The sequence below is a fragment of the Symphalangus syndactylus genome, chromosome 11 (assembly GCF_028878055.3).
Source record: "Symphalangus syndactylus isolate Jambi chromosome 11, NHGRI_mSymSyn1-v2.1_pri, whole genome shotgun sequence".
Classification (NCBI taxonomy): domain Eukaryota; kingdom Metazoa; phylum Chordata; class Mammalia; order Primates; family Hylobatidae; genus Symphalangus; species Symphalangus syndactylus.
In genome coordinates this window covers 49,184,386-49,204,935 of record NC_072433.2, presented here as the reverse complement: position 1 = coordinate 49,204,935, position 20,550 = coordinate 49,184,386, and the positions used below count along the sequence as shown (strand labels likewise).

General features: G+C 43.7%; 1 long non-coding RNA gene and 1 pseudogene across 2 annotated transcripts; both read right to left on the bottom strand.

Moving 5' to 3' along the window:
• Positions 1 to 7,692: 7,692 nt before the first annotated feature.
• Positions 7,693 to 13,838, bottom strand: LOC129492622 (proline-rich protein 23D1-like; annotated as a pseudogene).
• Positions 13,839 to 13,938: 100 nt separating this feature from the next.
• On the bottom strand, positions 13,939 to 17,441 carry LOC129493149 (uncharacterized). Of its 2 annotated transcripts, none has more exons than XR_008661050.2 (3): positions 16,881 to 17,441; positions 14,964 to 15,049; positions 13,939 to 14,042 (listed from the first exon to the last, which is right to left on the bottom strand). It is a non-coding gene; the product is annotated as an uncharacterized lncRNA (long non-coding RNA). The 2 variants fall into 2 exon arrangements; XR_008661049.2 differs by lacking the exon at positions 13,939 to 14,042 and adding an exon at positions 14,571 to 14,800 and having other exon boundaries at positions 16,881 to 17,440.
• Between the last annotated feature and the right edge of the window lie 3,109 nt (positions 17,442 to 20,550).

Genomic DNA, 20,550 nt, shown 5'->3' with positions numbered 1-20,550 from the left:
AAAACAGTCAAATGAAATATCCTTTGGACCTGTCTTTTTATTCTGCATGTGTGTTATATCTCTATCTTTATATGTGTCATGTGGAAGTGGTATTTAGCTCCCAAACTACAGGAAAGAGCTCTAATCAAGTAACTTTTCTTCAAGAAATGTAGCTGCTTGTTAGACTGGTACAAGCTATCTCAAATGCCCTTTTAATTCTCATAACCTTAAGAATCTTAGGTAAAATTAATTTGGTAAATTCAATCTCAAAACTCTCCAGTAATTTAAAAGCTTCAAGTCATGTTAAAATCTCAGATTAGGTTATGTTTCACTGGAAATTTGGATTACTGAAAGTTAAAATAGCAGGAGCATAAAATTTGTTTTTTGGTGAATTTTATAAAGCATAAAAATGTTGAATTTGCTTAAGCAAGAAAATATATTTTTCCTCTAGCTAGAAAACTATTTAAGAGTTGCTTTAAAATGAAGGAAAATTATACAGATACAAATAAAAAGAATAATTAAGCTAGGGCAACAAAAATTAACTCTGAGACCCATGGCTACCAAAACGATAGTCAATCAATGTAGGGGAAGAGCAAAACTAACTATTTACAACCAAAGGGTATAATGTAAAGAATTGTTCCATTTTGTAGTTTAGTATCATCAGCTTCTTTAAAAAATCCTTACTATAATGGATTCAAAACAAAGCACTTTAAGGACAAGATTCTTTTTTTTTTTTTTTTAAAAAAGTCAGACTTTCTTTTAATCTTTAAATAGAAGTCAGGCATGAGTTTTGAAGAAGGGTTTAAAAGTTATACACTCAGCTATTTAAATATGGCATTGAAAAACTATTACAATTGCGGCATTATCTGCGTTTGACTGTCACACACTGATTTTTAAGGGAAAAACAATTCCAGGGGAAGTTCAAACACACAGCACTTTATTTCGTTTTTGGGGAGTTTTTGGTTCATTCCCTATCACCATGAGTTTTCAAAAGGGGATATATACTACTGTCAACCTAAATAACGGACAGTGAGAGGCTCTCTAAAAGAAAAGATGTGTATATGGGAATAGAGTATTGCAATGAGAATGCTGTGCCTAGTAAACAGTGCGTGCATTCAGAGAGGTAAAGGAAGACAAAGGTTCTTAAAGGAAAAAATGAGGAGGATTACATCAGTGCTTTAGAATAATTATCCTTGCCTTCAGAGATCAATAGCAAGGGTGACACCAATCCAAGGGTGAACAGGCAGATGTCCTCACGAAGTACTTTTTGTGTAAGGTTGTCATGGCCTTTGCGCAAGGTTGTGGTCTTTGCAGAGTCTTTTTCGTTATCAGGCCTACAAGCGTGAGAACTCTCTCTCCACGACCTGCCCTGGCTCTGTTTGTCAGAATTTTCTTTTTTTTTTTTATATTTCTTTTTTTATTAATTTTTTTTTGCACACAAAACAAACATTTTCTAAAAATACATACAAACAAAAAGATGCATATCAAACATATTAGGAAGGTTGCACATGGGAAGACGGGGAATAGAAAGGGGGGGTGGGAATTAAAAGAAAAGAAATAAGAGAGGGACTTTGTATGGATCAATGATAATAACTCAATCCTCTATTTGACAAAGAAGAAGGAGAAGGAAGAGGAAGAAAAAGAAAGTGGGATAAAGAATCAGAAAGGGAGGAAAATAGAAAAAATTAGAGTATGACTCCAGGGTTGATCTGTTTTGTTGTCGCTGGGTTGGTTGGTTTGTCTGTTGTATTTTTCATGTTTCGCCATGTTGGCCAGGCTGGTCTCGAACTCCTAGCCTCAAGTGATCTACCCGCCTCGGCATCCCAGAGTGCTGGGACTACAGGCATGAGCCACCACGTCCAGCCCCCACATTGCATCTGGCCTCCCTGGTAGACCTCCCAGATGGGGCGGCCGGGCAGAGGCGCTCCCCACACCCCAGACAGGGCGGCCGGGCGGAGGCGCTCCTCACTTCCCAGACAAGGTGGCCGGGCAGAGACGCTCCTCACTTCCTAGACGGGGTGGCGGCCGGGCAGAAGCGCTCCTCAATTCCCAGACGATGGGCGGCCAGGCAGTGACGCTTCTCACTTCCCAGATGGGGCGGCCAGGCAGAGGGGCTCCCCATCTCCCAGACGGGGCGGCGGCCCGCCGAGCAGAGGCTGCAATCCCAGCACCCTGGCAGGCCAAGGCAGGCGGCTGGGAGGCGGAGGCTGCAGAGAGCCAAGGCCACGCCACCGCACTCCAGCCCGGGCAACACCGAGCACCGAGTGAGCGAGACTCCGTCTGCAGTCCCAGCACCCCAGGGAGCCAAGGCAGGCAGACTACTGGAGGTCAGGAGCTGGAGACCAGCCTGGCCAACATGGCGAAACCGCGCCTCCAGCCAAAAGACAAGAACCAGGCAGGGGTGGTGGCGCGCGCACGCAATCCCAGGCAGCCCGCAGGCCAAGGCAGGAGAATCACCGGAGCCGGAGGCAGGGAGTCTGCAGCAAGCCGACCTTACTCTAGCCTGGGCAACAGAGGGAAGAAAAAGGAAGAAGGAAGGAAGGAGGGAAGGAGGGAAGGAGGGAAGGAGGGAAGGAAGGTTCTTAATTTTAAATGCTACACGACTTAAGAGCTTGTTTGGGTTAATGCAGGACCCAGAGTTCACCATTGAACAATCACTAACATGCGATCCAAGTACCCAGGAGGTTATTCCTAAGAGAATAATCAGCATAATATACCCAGAAAACGCCACCATAAAGTCTGTTTTCTCTGCATAGGGGACTACCTAACTCTCCCAATAAAATACCAAGTGGAACACCCCAGCTGGAGCAGTTAATATGCTTCTTATGTGAACCATGTTGGACTGGCTTAATAATGACTGGGATATGCTCCCACCAAATTGTCTGTTACCCAGGTTATGTTAAATTTTGGTGCTAAGAGGGCCCCTTTTACATGGGTGCCCCTCCCACAAAACCATGGGAGTGTTTGAGAAATCGTATCAAATTTGCTGTTCCTTAGAGGTCTTACAGATGCAAATCCCTGCTGAGAAACCAAACCCTTTATCAATAGAAAAGGTAAAATGATTTGGGGGTATTAAAAAAAATTCTGGGACCAGAACATATAAACATACAGGTTAATAGAGTTATGAAATTTAAAATGTTTTAACAGGTTTTATGTAAGGTAGTTGTAACCTCCTTTACTACCTGGGAGATGTTTCCCCTTTCTAGTAGTATAAAACTGAAGGCATATGAATCTGCTCTTTTGAGAAATGTTAATTGAACATGCCAAACGGGAACTAGCAAGACTGCCTAAGCCCACAAAGTATAGGGTAGAAGCTGGAGTGCTAGTCAGGACAAATCCTGCACTTCATAGCCCTTTGTGTAACATTTATTGAAACCGACGGCAAAAAAAAAAAAAAAAAAAAAAAAAACTGTGAGTTCTTCCTGATGACAATGATAGAACAAGGGAATTTCTAGCTCAGGAACATTTACTACCTTACTATGGAATGCTAACTGAACCAAATTCTATGATAGTGGAAATAATGTTGCCCCAAAGGAGTTTCATGATAAAATTAAAATTGTTTACATAGAATCTTGCTGCCTGGGGATATAAGGAGGAGATACTAATAAGCAGGTGGCCTCATTCCTAGGACTAATCCTAACGCTGTGAGGAGCTGCTGGATTCCACAGTGCCTGATAGACAGCTCTCAGGAGCTGTTTGGTTTGTGCATGACATTTCCAAGATAAACAAACATCTTGTGTGAAAGCCACTGCTCCTGTTAAAGGAGGGTCCAGACAATCTTTTCGTTTAATTCATTTTGAAGAAGTTTGTTTTTGTAAGCAAATTTATCTTTCTGAGTTCTCCAAAATTCAGATCCTAATTTTATGACAATATAGTTGTTTGCATAAGTTTCAATAAGAGTCGTTAAAACAATTAGAGACTTGAACTAAAGTGGTATATTTTTAGGTAAGGTGCCAGCAAAGCCAACTGAAAATGAGTCTATATGGCCAATCAATTCTTGCTGTATTTTATGCAAATAATCCGGCCAATTATGATAAGACTAAAACTTACTTGGCACACAAACTGGTCTTACTATAATCTCTCTTCAGTAGAAAAAAAAGTACAGATAGAAAAATTGTTTCAAAGGAAAAGCTTAAGGAATAGTACTAGATTTCAGTCCTAACTCTTTTTAAGTGCAGATTAAATCATTATTTCTTTGCCATAATAGTCCTCTAGAGAGTACCAGATCGTAATTTATCTTCATATTTTTAGCTGGTTCCCTAATGAAATAGGTTCCTTTTTCCATTCTGACACACAAATACTCTTTTGATTGTGAAACTATAAATGTTATTTACCTCTCCTTGTTTTACTTCCAAGGAAACCAAAGTTATGGTATTCTGAAGACCAGAGATGTGAATCCCCCTCATTTGACATCCCACTGGGTCCAGATCTGTATTTCACCGTGAATCTTCTGCTGCTAAAACTATACAAGCACCCCCTCTCTAGGCTCAGGGACTGTCCTGGAAGAGGCAGCCACGTGAGATTATAAGAGCTAGTTTTTAGGGATGAACTTAGGTCCATGTCAAACTCTCCAAATCAAGGAGGGGTACAAAGATGGTACAGCCAGCAAAGCAAGGGACATTTCCTTCTAGACTATAGTGTGTCACTTTTGCATCCATCCCAACCATAAATAATTTTCTGCTTCTCATAGATTTAAAAGAAAATATTTACTGATAGGATAAAGATGCCTTATGACAAAGCCTCTTGGGTATAATACTCCCAAGTATAAATTGCACATATAGTTTCAAATTGTATTAATGCGATTAGTATACAATGGCAACAGCAATCCTGATGAATCCAGCAAAATTCGCCACCCAGAAATTAAAATGTGACCTCACTGGAAAAGTTGCAGCTGGCCTAGGTATATTGGTATAAGCTGAATTCATAGCTAATGAAGAGAGGCATTTCTTAGGGAAAAGTTTTCTGTCAAAAATAGCCCACATAGAAGGAATGTTATTCCAGGAAGATGGAAAAGGATGAGAAGCTGCTTTAAAAAATAATGCAACACTCATCAAATGGATAGGAGAAACAAAACAAACCATAAAAACATGCTCTCAAACCCGAAGGTGGGAATGAGCACGTTCTGTAACCCAACAGGGGCTCATGTCTATTTCATTACAAACAGAATCTAAGGTGGCTATGAAGTAATGGCCTACACTTATCGGCGCCCAGGCACAATCCAAACACCTGTGGAAAATATACAGCGTCCCCCCCCCCACAAAAACATATGGAAAATTTTGGATGGTAAATGTGACCTCGAACATTGTATTCTCAGAGCATAGGCACCAAAGTTAAATGAGGCTCAAAGGTACTCTGTGGTTCAACTGGCAGGCATTGTAAACAATACAGAAATACTCTCCTGGGGAAATAGGTGGACTATTTCAGCTCACGATAACACATGGCCTCCCTGCTCCCTTTCAGATTGTGAAAACAGAAAAGGGGAATGGTTACGCCCTCAGTCCACTTAGAGCACTAATTTTCCCCAACTTAGCCCCTAATGTCCACTCCCATAGGACATAACATTTGTTATATGGGAAAGGGCCATTTTTGTGGGAAAGGACAACAAAAGGAAAGTATAGAATCGTATGACTTCTCCTTTAAAGAACATTGTTTTCTCTCCCAAATACATACCAGTATATAGTGCAATAGAAGTCGTGTGAAAAATAGACGTGTCTACTGTTAACAAATCCTGTAACAATTTAGATATAGAACACCAGGCATTTCGTGCACTTGATTTATACCCTCATCAGGATGTAATACCTATGGAGATCAATTGGCCCGAAGAAAACCAAGCTGCACTCTTACTACCTTGGGCACTTGTTCTGAGGACCTCCTGAGGGCTGTGTCACAGGCCATGGTTAGTTATATTTAGCTCAGAATAAATCTCTTCAATATATTGCAGCGTTTCACTGCTTTACTCAACAAGGTGCTGGGGATTAGGGTAGAAATACACCGATGTGAAGGACGACACCATTTCTCAACTCACAGAAATAAAGGAAGAGCAAACACCTGGAGAAGGAGGAGGAGAAGGGGGAGGGGAACGGGGAGAGGAGGGGAAAGGGAAGAGGAGGGGAGGAGTGGAGGAGGAGGAGGAGGAGAAGGAAGAGGAGGAGGAGGAGCAGCTGCTGAGCCTGGAGCTCCGGCCAGCCCCTGGGTGAGTCCTTGAGGTGGAAGAAGAGGGACTTGGTCCTGAGCCTGCCTCAGATCCACCCGCACCAGAACCCTAGAATCCCAGTTTCTGGATGCGACCCAGTCCCACCCAGGCCAGACACTCCTTTGACTCGGAGCTCGGGCCCTGCCTGGCCTCTGCTGCCACCTCTCATGACAGAGTCCAGAGCCCCCGGGCCGCCTCCGCATCAGCAGGGCTCTGGGAGGGCGGTGCCAAAGACGCCCAATGGGACTTCTCGTCCAAAGGGGGATCCCGACGCCCTAAGGGCTCAGAGAGGCGCCCGCCGCACTGGGGCGGCCATCTCCGGTCTGGCAGAGGAAGCGACCTCTCCAGCGCCCAGACTCAAAACCTCCCCGAAGGCCCAGGCTGGTGAGGACGCCCTCGCTGGGCCTCTCGTGTGGATGAAGGCTGCTTCCGCCCCAGCCGAGATGCAAAACTCTGAGGAGAATCAAACCTGAAAAGGTGCTTGTCCTCCTTCCCAGAGGGGAAAGGCAGTTCCTGAAACCTCAGTAGAAGAGAAGGGGGGGACACCCTTCCCAGGCCAGCAAGGCCAGAGTAGGAGAAAGCTGCACCCACCTCCAGGGGACATGTGAGGTTTTAGAGGCTCAAGGAAGTCAAGGCAAACGCCCTGTACTCCCCCCGGGGTCATGAGCACTCCCCACCTAGTGGGGTTGGGCTCAGGGAGGCCAGGACATTATCCCCGCATCTCCCCTGCCTCCAGGACCCAGGTTGACCAGGAAAACGTGGTGGTAGCTCCAGCTGGCCATGGACGCACAGGCTGGGACATGCAGGCCAACAAAGAGGTGCTGGACCCTCAAGAGGACTGCTAGATTTCCTAGACACTCCAGAGACATAGGGACACCCAGGCAGGACAGGGAGAGCCTGGGAGCACCTGTGAGCAAGTGCAGGTGCCCATCCCAACACACAGAACTAGGCTCTGTTCAATCACTTGCTAAGCCCAACCAATCCCAGGGCCCAGAGGTGCAAACAGTGACCCCACTCAGGACTTGGAAGGAGGAGCACAGGAAAAGCCCCAAATTTGCCAAGAAAACTGTCAGAAACGTGGCAGTTATTTTATAAGTACATGAATAATAAACACAAACAATGGAAAACAAAACTAAACAAAGGCAAATGTGAATGGAAACGTGATGAGTGTGAGCAGGAGAGTGTCTCAGTTGGAAACAAGCACAGCAGTCACCACTACTTCATTCAATCACGTCAAGATTTATTCAAAAGCATTGGCCTGGGGGAGTGTAGGGAACCTAGACTAAAACAAGGAATGGGGCACAGCTTGGAGAAAAAGGGGAGAGTCTCAGGGCAGAAATAGAGCACCAGCCTTAGGAATTATTTATTGTGGCATCAGACCAATGACTACAAGGACATCAGCATTCAAGGGTCAGTGTTAGCCCCGGGAGTGAGCAGCTGTCTTCAGATGAATTTTCAGGCCACGTCATGTTGGAAGTAGAACTCTCACATGGAGAAGTGAGGATTCGATTGAGTGTGGTTGGATGTATGTGGTTAAATAGGAAGAGAAAGTCTAAGGGACAGTGTGTGTGAAGTGAAATGTGAATGTTTTATTCGAACTCCCTGCGGTTCTCCCCCTCCCTGCAGCATCTGGGACCCTCCGCTGTTGAAGACAGTGGGTGATGATGGGAAACAGCAAAGGGGAAGCAAGCAGTCCTTGGAATTACTTTATCTCCACATTTTAGGGAATGCACTGACTAAGGACTTGGACAATCTCTGACCTATCAATGCAGGTGGTGGCTCTTGGGTTAAATCACTTCCTAAAGAGACATTTCCATGCACTGCTGGGAGGCGTATGGTGAACGCTGTGATAGATCTAGGGACCAGGACTTGGTGAAGGGGGCATAGGGCTGAGGGAGGAGGTGCACAGTAGCTCCATACCATGCAGGCTGAAACTGGAGTCGGCTGGTCTGGGGCGCCCCATGGGACTAGTCGTCATTGGTAGGGGGTAGCGTTGGGGGAAGGCTGCCAGACAGCATGGAATGCACAATGGGGTTAGTAGAAGAAAAGGGCTGATCCCAACTATGTGCTTTGCTAGGGATATCATCAAGGGCTGGTGATATAGGGATGCTGCCTCCCCTTCTTCTGCAGGTGAAAGAGGCACATTCTCTCCTTTCATGTCTGAGATGTCTCCATCTTGAGCATGGCACTCCAAGGTGAAGTCATCAACAGAAGTCATGATGTACTGGATCTGCACAGGGGGCTGCAGGCCATGTTGTGACCTCAGGATATGCCAGGAACAATCACAAGGACTGTGTTCTCCATGGTCAGCTGCAGCGCTGTCTCTGGGGCCAAGATGAGGACGCCCTCTTCCAGGCTCAGCCTCACCTCTGTCCCTTGTTCCAGGACTATGATGAGCTCCTCAGTGCTGGATTACTGCTGCTCTCGTGAAAAGATGGCCGTCAGTATTCTCCAAAAGGCTGCAAATGATGCTCATGTGGAGGGAGTTGCCAGGAGCTTCACCCTCTACAACTTTAAAATACACTCCCTCCCAGAATTGGCTCTCATGCCGACCCACCTAAATGTACATCCACTGGATGTCCCTTGAGCCTGAAGATTGTGCAGCACTGTCCAATCTTTGCCGTTCAAGGACATACGAACTTACCTGGGGAGGTTTCAGGGACTGGCATGAATTCAGGTGTGGAGCGCCTGGAATTGAGGGTGTTTTTGTAATCTTTGCCATGCAATGACATAATAACTTACCTGAGGAGGTTCCAGGGACTGGCCTGAATTCAGTGCGGAGCTCCTGGAATTGAGGGTGTTTTTGCACATTCAGAGAGATCACAGTGAGGGAGGTTAAGGCTCTTCCAGCAAGAGTCTCTTGGATTTCAGAATATGACCTTCAGAAATCCACAACCCAGCACAGGCCAGACTCAGGACACCAGCCCCCATCAATCAAGCATGACTTTCCACTCATCCTGCAGAAAGCACCCTCTCCTTTTATAATATTGTGAGACATGACACTGACCACCAGGCAGGGAGATCTTAGGTAATATCAGGGAAAGTGCCTTACCTATATTGAGACCCTGCTCCACTTGGTGACATTTGGTTGGATTCATTTGTGTGGTAGCCAAGCTGCAGGACAGAAAGGGATCCGTTAGTCTTCCACACAGAATGTGACACAGAGTCTAATTCTCACAAGCCCAAAACTCCATTTATCATCCAGCACACATTCCTTCTGTGTCTCTCAGTCAAGTGCAGTTGTATTGGGCTTCAACTCCTACTTGCATCCAGTAAGTCCTAATGATCATCTCCCACCCTCAACTTTTCTAATGCCTTTTCCTATTGGTGAATGTGTGTGATAAGGGATGGTGACCACAGGAAACAGTTTGCTTTCTCAGGAGCTCATCCACCTGAGAAGGGACATCTAATTTGGTCTGAGGACTTTCAGGGAAGAAGTTGATATTTCAGGTATCTGAGCCTTGTGTCTATGCAGTTACAGTGTGAATGGAGTGAGAGATGATGGGAAATATTTCATTTTCTAATGAGCACAGGGAAGAAATTTAGATCATGCCCGCTGTTTACCTGTCTCCCCACAAGAGGTGACTTTCATTTAGAGAGAGAACATAGATCGACAGTAGGAGGAAACCTGAGATGAGCCCCCTGACAGGTCTAGAAACCCCCCATGCTGGCAGGATCCTGTGGCCTCCATTGTGGGTCTCGTGTCTCCCGCAGGTGTTCTAAATTTATAATGTTCAATGTCATGCCAGGCCAGGGTGCCTTGTCTGCCCTAGTTTGACCCTTTATCACACATTCACCACACACACACACACAAATGCACACAGTCACATGGCAAGCTCCTGGCAACCCAAGGTAGACACACACTAGCATATCTGCTCTCTCCTTCATTGTCATTCTGCGATTCTGTCCAGGAATCACTGAAGCTTCTTTGGCGCCAGTAACCATAGATAGTAAAGTTTCTCTAGACTCCCTTGTATCAGAAAATTTCAATCTTCATCTTATTTTCTATAAATCTATACAGTCTATGACTTGATCTTTTACTTTTCCTGAAGAAGATGATCAGCTCAGCACAGCCAGAACATGGAATAGTGTGCCCTGGCCTGGGACAGGTCGAATTCTATGGTAGAATGAAATCTTGGGCAAATCCCAAAAGTTTTATAAGAGATAGAGCTGTGGAATTTGTCAAAATGCATGAACGCGATTGGCTAGTGCTGCTGATTAAATAATAGGAGGGACCTGCATGGGACTGCTTTTATCAAAACTCAATTGATATGGGTGTGCCCCTGTTAGAATTAGCCTAATCTAATCAAAATCAATCTAATGTAACCTCTACTCTGATTCACCATAGAAATGTGATATAAAATATCAGTAATTTAAAATAGTGCTATTTACATTCTATTGTATACTATTCATTAATTAGGAAAGACAATTATTTTCTGTAAGTTTCATGTGATAATCATTTCTGGGTAAACATAAAGGATTGGTTCTAGGAAACTTTGAAGGTAACAAAATTTGTGGATGCTCCAGTTCCTTGTATAAAGTCATATAGAATTTAGATGTCACTTACTCATATTAATTCATATAGTTTAAATTATCTCTAGATTACTTATAATACCTAATACAATGCCCAGACCTTACATTATTTATGTGTTGTCAACAAAGAACTTGGTGAAGGGAAAATTCAAATTTTTTGGGGGGGTGGTGGAAATTGTGTAAATATTTTCTGAATATTTTCTATTCGAAATTAGTTGAATCCGTGGAGCTGGAACCCATGGATGTGGAGAGCTGACAGTATTTTTTTTTTTTTTTTTTTTGAGATGGAGTCTCACTCTGTCTCCCAGGCAGGAATGCAGTGGTGCGATCTCGGCTCACTACAAGCTCCACTCCCTGGGTTCAAGTGATTTTCCTGCCTCAGAGTACCGAGTAGCTGTGATTACAGGCATGTGCCACCACACTTGTCTAATTTTTGTATTTTTAGTAGAGACAGGGTTTCACCATGCTGGCCAGGCTGGTCTCAAACTCTTGACCTCAGGTGATCCATCCACCTCGGCCTCCCAAAGTGCTGGGATTACAGACGTGAGCCACTGCTGCTGGCGACAGTATTTTTAAATAATAAAATAATATGTATTTTAAGTGAATTAACTTTTAAAATGAATCTCCTGGGGAAAGTTATCCAAATATAATAGGCTCATATCATAAGATGAGCTGGGAAAATACCAAAAGGACCTTTACTTAATTTCTAATATATCACTATGTGCTAATCTGTCTGTTGGCTTATTTCTTTCCTGTATCCCCCACTGGAATGATTTCAGAAATATAATGCAAGTTTCCTTTTCAGCACTACTTATTAATTAAAAATCCATGATTTCCATGGACAAAGTCACCTAAACTTCCATCAGGAGGCCAGACACCAAATGCCCAAACTCAGAATTAATTATTTTATGATTAAAAATTATTTGACAACATAAAAAAGTTGGATGGTATTGGGGAGAAAAGATGACCAGTAAATACCAAAATTGAATTAAATGGAAATTCTGTGAGGCTGCACCATTACTGAGTGTGCTGTCACTAACAGGCCCTTGAGCTCAGGACATCATTCTATCCTTAGAAATTGTATAAATTTGTTTGTAGATTCTTTCCATTTAGCTGATATCCTCATCAGTCTTATTAGGTGAAGTATAGACCCTGTTTCCCTTGGATGCTCTTAAAAATAAATCTAATTACAAGATGTATTTTTCAGAACCTTCCTCTGTAGTAAGAAATCATTTAAATAAGAAAAACAGGATGATTCCTTTAATTCTGCTAACGTCTTAAAAGCGCCCACGGCGGACCTTAGTGTCTTTATTCAGAGGTCTGTCTGCTTTGTGGATTTTGGTCTTTTCTGAGGAGAACAGCAGACACTTTGCTGAAGATCAGATGTAGTTTGTTTGTTTGTTTTTCAGACGGAGTCGTGCTCTGTTGCCCAGGCTGGAGTGAGGTGGCGCAATCTGGCTCACTACAACCTCCGCCTCCTGGGTTCAAGTGATTCTCCTGTCTCAGCCTCTCGAGTAGCTGGGATTACAGGTGTGCACCACCATGCCTGGCTAATTTTTGTATTTTGGTTAGAGACGGGGTTCCACCATGTTGACCAGGCTGGTCTCAAACTCCTGACCTCAAGTGATCTGCCCATCTCAGCCTCACAAAATGTTGGGATTACCAGTGTGAGTCATGGTGCCCGGCCAGATGTAGTTTTAAAATTGGGTTACTTGGCCGGGCACAGTGGCTCATGCCTATAATCCCAGCACTTTGGGAGGCTGAGGCAGGCGGATCAGGAGGTCAGGAATTTGAGACCAGCCTGGCCAACATAGTGAAACCCCATCTCAACTAAAAATACAAAAAAATTAGCTGGGCATGGTGGCGGGCACCTGCAATCCCTGCTATTCCGGAGGCTGAGGCAGGAGAATACCTTGAACCCGGGAGGGGGAGGTTGCAGTGGGCGAAGATCACAACATTGCACACCAGCCTGGTGACAGTGCGAGACTCTGTTTCAAAAAAAAAAAATTGGGTTCCTTCTCTACATTCTCTCTGTTTGTAGGGATCAGGTTGAGATATTCAAGAAACAGCTTACACTGAGGGTTCTGGAGTATGCATATTTTATGGTCAAGAAAGAGACCCCTCATTGTGAGTTTCTGTGTGTCAATTCTAGCTGAAAACCTAGCAGAAGAATAAAAATATGGGGGACTTGCCAAATATTCTACCTTTATAATCGCTTTGACTATAGACAAAATGTGTTTTAACCAATAAATTAATAAGGTTACAGCTTAAAATCTCAGGATATATCCTGCAACACAGAATAGTGACTTACTTTTGAAGAAATATTTAAGTAATATATTTTCATTTGGGGTCCAAACTGTTGTTCACAAGTGTACCTCTTCCCTTTGCCTTTGTAATTAAAACCATTTTTTAAATCTGCAGTGCTATGATGAAAAGAAAGATGTGGCTCTGAATGCTTTATCGTCAACAACTGAATGTTGAATTAATGTCCCTCTCTTTCATTGTCTATTTTTCAATGACTTTAGCACTGTAGGAAAGATGAGCCCTTCACAATGTGGAAATGCACGGATGTAGAGCGTGGGTTTCCCTGCAAGGGCCCCTTTCCCACGGGCTGCACTGAAACTGTGTAGCCCTGCCCTGGCCCGACTCCTTCCTCTGCAGGGTCCCCGTATTATGTAGATTTTCCTCACAATTCTTCTTGTTTCTCCTCACAATCAATCCTCAATGAGGTCACAGGGAGGACATGTTACAGCCTGCTTCTATTATCTATCAGAAAGCCCTCCCCAACCCCAAATGTATACATTTGTAAAATAATGCTAAAATATCCCCACAGAAAATACAGAATAAAACACGTGGCAACAGCCCTGAAAATGAAGTCTTTATTGCTGTTTCAGAAAAATATCCGGGATACTCTGCAGCGAATCTCCCTTCTCAGCAGTTAGGGTTGCGGACAGGAAGTTTTCCTCCTGATGGGCACCGCCTGAGTTGCCCCAAAGCCAGGGCGGCGCTTCCTCCCTGACCAGAGGAAAGGAAGCTCACGTACTTCCTGGAGACCCAGCCCCGCCTCCACAGGCAGAACGCGCATGCGCCCCGCAGGGCGGAACGGCCTGTTCCGGCGCCTTCTGCCGGCCATGGCATTGCAGCGCAGGAGGCTTGGCTTTTACTGCTTAGCGATGGACCTAAGTGTCTGAATGGCTGAAATTCTGGTTTAGATTATTCAGTACCTTTCGTTTGGAGGATCAAATGAAGATAGAGCACGGTATCACTTGCTTTGATGGAAGATAATTGAAATAAAGAAGCAACGTCCAAGGACCATATACAAAAGGCGATTGATTCCCTGTATGTGGACGGAAGAGGAACTTGAATAAGAGAAGGGTTCTGTGATATTTTAATGCTGGAAACCTGCTGCCATGCATTTGTCAAATCCCATACAATTTTGCCGCATAAATAGTACATTTTAATGTGGCTCAAGACAACAGCTAATGTCATATACGATTTGGGGGAAAATTACATATTTAATAAAATAGGTTAAACTGTGAACAATAATGTGAGCCCCGCCTGGACCAGATTGCCTGCCAAGCAGATTGCCATCCTCATCCTCACACAGTACTTGACATAAATTCTGGCTTCAATGTAGAATCACTTGTGGAGAATTTTTAAGGTGTATCACTTTCACCCATGAATTAGCCCATTTAATTGGCCTCAGTAAGGTCCATGGTTTCAGGATTTTGCAGGTTGCTAAAAGTTCAATCTCATCCCAATTTATTTCCTGGAACCATTTCTCCTTGAAGTTTACATTCAGTACTGAGATTTGCTGAAAGCCAATGCATTTCCAAGTTCTAGAGTCAAATCAGAGGACGCCTCCTTAGTCAGAACTTTTATTTTGCTTGTGGAAAAGTATACTGAATCAAAGATAAGAAGGGTTTGCATGGTGGCTGAGAGATTAAGGTGCTTTATCTGCTAGTCCACAGTAAGGGGAACACAACTGTGTCCTCTGTGTCATAACTCAGGACTCATGAATAAAACGTGGAGTGTCAGGAGATGAACTTCTACTCCCACTTAGGGGAGCTTCAAGGAGAACGTCCCAAGGGCTTTCTAAGGGAAAGAAGAGCAGGAATGCCTAATTCTCTGGCCCCAGGCAGTTGTTCATGGGCAGAGACAACGGCTGGGGTAATTCAATGGTTTACACTGGGTGTTTTTGATACTGCCCCCATTTCCCTGTTAAATCTGTGTAATGGATCACTGAGAAACCTGGCACCTGGGGCTGAAGATCCCTGTTGTGTCAACTCCAGGGATGGATCCAGAGAAGCGGTCTTGGTGGAAGTTGGAATGAAGGGAGTTTGGCTGTGGAAAGAAAAATAAAAGCTGTTGAAGATGGGGAAACGGGAAGAGAAGGATGAAATCGCTACTCACATGCCAAGGATAGCTTATGCAAATCTATATGTCAGACCCACATAAATAAAACTAGAACTTTAACAACATATTAGATTTTTCGGCAACAGGTTTTATTGTTTCAATATTTGCAAATATTTTTCTATTAAAAATAATAAAGTTGCTTACGTAATTTTTTATTCAAAATTGCCAGGTCACATAACTATTATACATTTACACTTCACATTTTTAATGAATAGATACATTCTCTAAATTATGAATTATTTGCTCAATTGTATGTTAGTTTTTTTTTTATTCTCCATGACTCAGTTTTCTGACCTGAAATCTGCAGTATTTGGTAATCCACAAGATGATCGGTTGCCCTTATAAAGACTTTCCTTTCCTATTTCCTTCTCAATAAGGTATTTTTTACTGAGTTTTTTTTGTAACATACCAAGGGTGGTATCTAGCTGAATGTTGGTTCACAGTGAGTAGAGACCAAGGCTTCTCTCAATCGGAGTCCCGAATTCCTTACAGAGCTAGGAATTCTCTACTCTGAAAGTCCTGTGTGTTTTAAGTTAGAGCTTTTGCAAACTATTTATTATATTGACAGTTTTCATTCTCATGTCATTTATATTCATTTATAGCAACAAGTGTCCCCTCCTAATTGGAGAGATAATTTTGTTCTGTACTTAGTTTAAAAAGTCTTGACTCTCCCCCCATCAGGCTGCCTTGACATTCTGTACTTGGGACTTGGGGCAGGCAAGGTCAGTAGGAGATGCCAGTAGACAGTAACCACCACTAGCTTCACAAGAATGATGTGCTGTGACAAATTGTGATAGGGTTTTTCCTTCTCCTTCCCCTAAAGATTCTATACCATATTTCATACTCTTGTTGAGCAAGAGCAACTTCTTTCTCATGGTTTTAATCACAATAATCTAATTTCAAGCATTTAATTCCTTTTTTTACAGAACAACTCATTGAATTTTCAAAAATATGAAATTAAGGATACCTACTTATTGGCTTGAAATAGCTCTGAGCAATTTAGTAATCATAAACAGAATGGCTCTGTTAGAACAAAATTCCTGATCACTTCAGCCCATCCTTGAAAATTTGCAGAGAGAGGTGAAGGTAACATACACTTCCCTGAAAACTGTACTTTACAGACCCAGTTAAAAGGCCATGTAAGGAAATAACAGAGACGGTAGAAGAATGGACTTACTGATTAAACTAGGTTTTGATTGTTAATATCAAAAAATCAATACCCTTTCCAAGAGCACATTGAAATAGCGTAAAATCCTTTACTGAGTACTAAAAGATATTTCCAAAATATAATAAAGGCTGAAAAACTAAAGCGTCCTTATCAACTGAATCTGAAACAAAATTAAAAGAGAATATAATAAAGACTTTTTTAAAAAAACCCTAATGAATTGGGGATCTATCTTTCCTTTACTCCTCTGCTGTGGTTGGTCAGAATCCCATTTCTGTTCTGTCCTCCACCTCTCTCCTGATTCTCTTTGTCTATGTCATCTATCCGGCTATTTCTTGCCCACGTAACTTTCACTATTTTTTTCAACACCTTCTACAAAGCTTCTAGAACTCTTTCACTATCACTGCTTTTCAAACTCCATCAGAGACAGCTTCCCAATACTCAATTTTACCTTCTTTTTCAACCTCACTCTCCCTAGCTCCCTGGATCTCTGGTTCTCTTTTTGCCTCTCTTTTCTCCTTATCCCCTGGCTTCACATCTACGTTCACAAGAAGAGAATGAAGAAGCCCCCTTCCCAGTAAGAGCACGCCTTACATTGGGACACCAAAATCTAAGCACACCCTGACAGGCACAGCCAGTGGAATGAGATCTGGGACAGAAGATCACAGGGCGTCACAGGACTGTGGCCGGTGATGTCCAAGCCGAGGGAGTTCAGGTGCCTTCCCGAGTCTGTGACTAAGGAAAGGCCTGAGGGCAGCAGGGCAGGGTCCTAAGAGACGCGAGGATGAAGGAGGGGTGCGGGCAGGGTGGAGGGCCTTAGAAGACTACTGATGTCTAAGAAACCCCAAAGCCAGTGGGAGGTTGCGGCCTTCCTCCTCCTGGCGTTGCCCACAAAGGGCCGTGAGGGGTGAGAATCCACTTCCGAGTGGGGACTTAGACGGGGCACTGGGTAGGGAAGGGAGAGGGTGAAAAGACAAAAGACAGAAAAGCGTGGCGGGGCACCAACCTCCCAGCGTCTGACAGCGACGTAGGGCTACCGCGGCTGAGACACGTAGGTGCGGGGATTGTGACGTCGACAGTGACCCCAGACGCCAGATCCTAGCTGTGGAGGATGGTAACACGGAGTCGTGAACAGAAAATATCAAAGCCCCCTCCAGGAAAGGGGCCTTTCATCCGGAAAATCTGCATCCGGGTCCGCCGGAACCTGCGGTCTCAGGATGGGGTAGTGGGCCAGAAAGAGGGCAGAACCGGTGTGGACCAGGCCTGAGCTTCCCTGCTCTGTCCCCAGGGCGTATCGGGATCTGTCCCCACTTCCGGACAGTGCAGCCTTGGTCTCTGCCTTTGCCACCACGAAAGTGTTTTATGTGCAGTGGGGCTAGGCTGCTTCCACCAGCTGCAAGTTGAATGTTTCAGATACTTTATGGTCAGGGTAGTCAGACCACTTACAGTGGTTGATGACCCGGTTCATTGTGGACAAATTAAAAACAGTTTAGGAGGTTGGGTGCGGTGGCTGGCACCTGTAATCCCAGCACTTTGGGAGGCTGAGGTGGGTGGAGTTTGAGACCAGCCTCGGCAACAGAGCGAGACCTTGTTTCCACAAAAATACAAAAACTTAGCCAGGTGTGGTGGTGGGTGCTTGTGGCCCCAGCTCCTCCAGAGGCTGAAGCATGAGAATCACTTGAGCCCAGGAGGTCGAGGCTGCAGTGAGCCGTGATGGGGCCACTGCACTCCAGGCGGAGCAACAGAACGAGACCCTGTCTCAAACAAAACAAAACAAAACAATAACAACAAAAGTTTATGACAGAAGTTCTTCTTCCTCTCTAGCGTGAGTGGGTGGAGCTGCACGTCTTGAGTGGAGCAGGTGGTGGCGCCTTCACGACCCAGGGGCCCCTGGCTGGAGGTGGCTGGACCAGGACCCCCACCAGCCCAGTCAGAACGGGCCATTTATTGTCAGAATTACAATGTGAATTGCTACACTTGGCCGGTGGGGAGCGTGCAAATTCACACCAAGGATGAGGAATGTAGGTTCCTTTTCTATTCCTCATTCACCCGGGAGGCAGGGACAAAAGCAAGGGCTCTGTTCCAGGGACTTCTTGGGCCAGGACCTGAGCTGGACCCAGGAGGCCCGAATCATTGCTTTTAAGGAACAAAAGTTACTGTGTATATTAATAAATTCCTTTATCCATCTTTATATTTAATGTGTTCTTTTCACATTTCTTAAGATGAATCATAAATCTGAATTCCTTTGAGACAAACGTGGATGACATCCCCTAATTTTCTTAGGTAATCGTTTTAGAATATATTGTAATTTCACATATTTCAGTGTTCTCAGAGCTATTTGAAAAAATATTTTTAATTTAAAATATGAGATAGTTTAATGTTTTGTTTTCTGTTTCAGAGTATTTTGTGTCAACTATGGATATTGAGGAATGTAAAATGCATATCTTTTAGGAAATACATGATTTTGTTCAGAACTAATGAAAAATTAAACGTTCAATATTTCCATGGACATTTACCAAGGGATGTCTATTCTCACACAAGAACATTTTTTAAAATAGCAAAACTGCATTTTCAATTTTCAGTAGCCTCATTAATATCCTTAGTAAATGTTAAAGTGAAATATGTAAATTAGCATTTCATTTTCTGCATTTCCTGATTTTCCTTTTTCTTAAGTGCATGCTAGCTGGATTTTGGAAAGACCAAATCCCAACTGTTCACACTGCAAAGATTTCTCAAAGATTATTTCCAAATGAGGGTACCCTTCTGGTTTTCCCATAACTAATACCAGTTTCTTTAAATTTTAAGATTTTTAAAACATATATATCAATATTTTGATTCAAAATGGATTTAAAATTTGAATAGCTTCCTTTAGGTAATTGAACAGAAAGAACACTGGGATTCATCAGGGTACTTGGGGGATCAGCCCTGCTCACTGCTTCTCCAGATTTCCAGAGCTAAGTTTGTTTTCCCTAAGCTGAGCTCATACCTCCCATACCTGCTGGGAAGTGGACACAGATTAAGGAGCCAGGATTGCATGCAATTTCAGTTGAAGAAATTCATATATCTGAGCCCTCCCATTTAGTTTTTCTGCAGCTCCCTCTCTCTTCACATAGGAGCCAAGTAATATAGCTCTGCCTGTATGTACCGTTCAGACACTTTGACCTTCTCTACCAAATATTTTGTTTTTGGTTTCTCCAAAATAAGAGTTTGGGGAGTCTTCAAATAGACTGAGTTGATTCCTCTTGAGTCTGCATGGGACACACATTGTCTACATTTGGAAGATCCTTAGGAGAAACTAACCCACTAAATGAATGTCTGGGTAAATTAAGGTCTGCTCACTGTGTCTCTGATTCCTTGCTTAGAAAATGGATCTGATAAAAGCTGAGGAGTAGGCCGGGTGCGGTGGCTCACTCCTGTAATCCTAGCACTTTGGGAGGCCGAGGCGGGTGGATCACGAGGTCAGGAGATCGAGACCATCCTGGCTAACACAGTGAAACCCCGTCTGTACTAAAAATACAAAAAATTCACCGGGCGTAGTGGCAGACGCCTGTAGTCCCAGCTACTCAGGAGGCTGAGGCAGGATAATGGCGTGAACTGGGAGGCGGAGCTTGCAGTGAGCCAAGATTGCGCCACTGCACTCCAGCCTCGGTGACAGAGCAAGACTCCGTCTCAAGAAAAAAAAAAAAAAACAGCTGAGGAGTGAAAAAAATGACAATGCATTGAAGCATAATTTTTAAAATTATGATTTATTATTACTATCTAAAACAAGATTTTCCTGTCCTACCTTGGAAAATTTCCTTAGCTTTTCCAGAAGAAACTACAACCCTACCAAAGCACAATGGTTGTAGGAAGGTTGTCTGACTGGATCACTAACAAGTCCTGATGAGAAGATGGTCCATCTAAAATGCAATGCAGTGTATATAAGGCAACATGTGTCCACATCACTTCCTGGGCATAACTAGCCCTACCTCCTCAGAGGGGATCTGATCCTAATGCACACGCATTTCCTTGGACAAAGGCAGGGAGTCTGATTCAGAGCTGCTCCAAAACCTGTCCATGCAGAAGACTTTGTACCTGTAGTTCTTGTTCCTACCTTGAATGTGAAGGAGTACACTCAGTTTCAGAGTGAGGGTTTTGATCTCTGTAAGTCCTATTTGAAAAGACCAGGGGTTGACAAAAAAGATAAAAAATAAAAAACGTACAGCCAAGGATTGGAATAAAGTCATAGGAACATAGTCAAGCCCAGAAGAGCAGCAGTATTGAA